A 2,598-nucleotide genomic window follows, 5' to 3' on the forward strand; every position below is an offset into this window, starting at 1 on the left:
AGAAAGTTATGGCCGAGAATCGCGATAGGCGACCTCTTAAGGAATTTTCCCAACCCTCTGATGAGGAACCTAGTTCGAGTATAGTAGACCCCCTTATACCTGCTAACAATTTCGAACTAAAACCGTCTTTGTTGTAACTAGTGCAACAAAACTAATACGCGGGCCTCGCAACCGAGAATCCGAATCAACATTTAAAAGTTTTTATCCAACTAGTCGACACCTTTAAATCTAACGGCGCTTCACCCGATGCGATCCGTTTAAGATTATTTCCTTTCTCCCTCAGGGATAGAGCACATTCATGGCTAGATCCGCTTCCATCTAATTCAATAACTACCTGGGAAGACCTTAGGAGAGTATTCCTTTCTAGATATTTCCCCCTAGCAAGACTGTTGTTCTTCGAAACCAAATAACTAGATTTTCTCAAAACCAAGGAGAATCGCTTTTTGAAGCTTGGGAGAGATATAAAGAGATATTAAGAGTCTGCCCACACCATGGCCTAGAACAATGGGTGATCGTTCACACCTTTTACAATGGACTCCATTATAACACCAAGATGAGCATCGAAGCTGCCGTATGTGGCACGCTGATGAAGAAACCTTATCCAGAAGCTTGTGACCTAATTGAGGATATGGCCCAAAACCATTATCAATGGGGAACTGAACGAGAATCAATAGAGAAAAAGGAGACCCAAGGTGGAATATATGAGGTAAGCTCTCTAGACATGATGCAGGCGAAAATGGACGCTTTAGCCCTTAGGATCGAACATATGTCTACAAACACTAACACCGTAGCAGTAGTCCACACAGAGTGAGAACTCTGTGGATCTAAAGGACACGAATCGGCGGAGTGTAACCTTTTGAACGACCTAAATACCGACCAAGTGAATTACACCCAAGGTAACCCATTTTCAAACACTTACAACCCTAGATGGAAGAATCATCCGAATTTCTCCTATAAAAACTAGAACCCTATCCAAATCAATGCACCTCAGAGACCGCAAGGTTATCAAGCCCAAAAACCAAACCAAGATATGAAAGTTGTGCCCCAGAAGTCTAACCTTGAGAAGATCATGGAAAGCTTTATACCGGGCCAGACTCAGCAAAATAAAGAATTCCTAAACCAAAACATTCACGTGAACGAACTTATAACGCAATTAGGAACCAAGGTTGATCAGATAATCACTCATAACAAGATGCTTGAAACCCAGATCTCACAGGTAGCACAAAACCAAGCCCCACAAACTACACCTGGAGGCCAATTTCCCGGACAACCTCAACCAAACCCTCGAGGGCAAGCTAACATTATCTCGTTACGAAGTGGGACCGCTTACGAAGGGCCTCAGAACCCAGCAATGAGCGAGTCCAAAACTTCTAACAACCGAGAAGAGGAGCCGGAGGAATCCGAGAAACAAACCAACCAAGAAGGTGAAGCCAAGGATAAAACTTACAAACCACCACCCCCGTACAAACCACCAATCCCATATACGCAGAGATTTAAACAAACCAAAGTCAACAACCAATATCAAAAATTTATAAAAGTGATAGAAAAGCTTCATGTAGAGATTCCTTTTACCGAAGCTATCACCCAAATTCCGTCTTACGCCAAATTTCTCAAAGACATCTTGACTAACAAGCGTAGGCTCGACGATCCAAAACCCTTGGAATGCAACTTTTTTTCTGAGGATAAACTTGCTAAGAAGGAGAAAGAACCTGGCAGTTTTTTTATACCTTGCATTTTAGGAAACCATGTGATCGACAAAGATTTCCTAGACTTAGGCGCTTGTGTAAGTTTAATGCCCTTAGCTGTATGTAAGAGGTTAAACCTAGGAGAGTTGCAACCGACTAACATGTCCCTTCAATTAGCCGATAGCTCTGTTGAGTATCCTGTAGGCATTTTAGAAGACATCCCAGTTAGGATCAGTCAACTTTATATCCCAACAGACTTTGTGGTCATAGATATCAAAGAAGACGAAGATATCCCTATCCTTTTAGGTAGACCATTCTTATCAACAATCGGAGCTATAATAGATGTCAAAAGAGGGAAATTAACCTTCGAAGTAGGGGATAAAAAGATCGAGTTCATTCTTTCAAAATTCCTGATGGCACCAATTCTAGGAGACGCATGTTATGCGATCGATATCATAGATGGGTGCATAAGAGAATTTGATCAGGGAGAACCTAAGATCGAACCATTTTCAAACCCGAATGAAAAGGATGACGATTTAGAGGAAACAGAACCTCTCGATAACGAATGTATAGATCTTACTCCAGACCCTTCACCTAATTCTCAAAAACCAGCCCAAGAACTTAAGGAATTACCCAAGAACCTAAGATATGAGTTCCTGGATGAAGAAATAAACCGCCTAGTAATATTTAGTGCAACCTTAAACCAAGACGAGATGAATCGACTCTTGAACGTTTTAAGAAAATACCCCTCTGCCTTAGGGTACAACATCTCTGATTTAAAAGGTATTAGCCCATCTGTGCGTATGCACCGGATCTCACTAGAGGAGGATTCAAAACCCTCCAGAGAACATCAGAGAAGAATAAACCATGTGATGAGAGAAGTAGTAAAGAAGGAAGTCCTTAAACTACTGGA

The 2,598-nt window shown here is 41.6% G+C and overlaps 1 non-coding gene across 1 annotated transcript; it reads right to left on the minus strand.

Annotated features, from left to right (window-relative positions):
• Positions 1 to 391: 391 nt before the first annotated feature.
• LOC127117005 (small nucleolar RNA R71) lies at positions 392 to 498 on the minus strand. Its single transcript, XR_007801769.1, has one exon. It is a non-coding gene; the product is annotated as a small nucleolar RNA R71 (small nucleolar RNA).
• Positions 499 to 2,598: the final 2,100 nt, after the last annotated feature.

Source organism: Lathyrus oleraceus, chromosome 1 (genome assembly GCF_024323335.1).
Source record: "Lathyrus oleraceus cultivar Zhongwan6 chromosome 1, CAAS_Psat_ZW6_1.0, whole genome shotgun sequence".
NCBI lineage: Eukaryota > Viridiplantae > Streptophyta > Magnoliopsida > Fabales > Fabaceae > Lathyrus > Lathyrus oleraceus.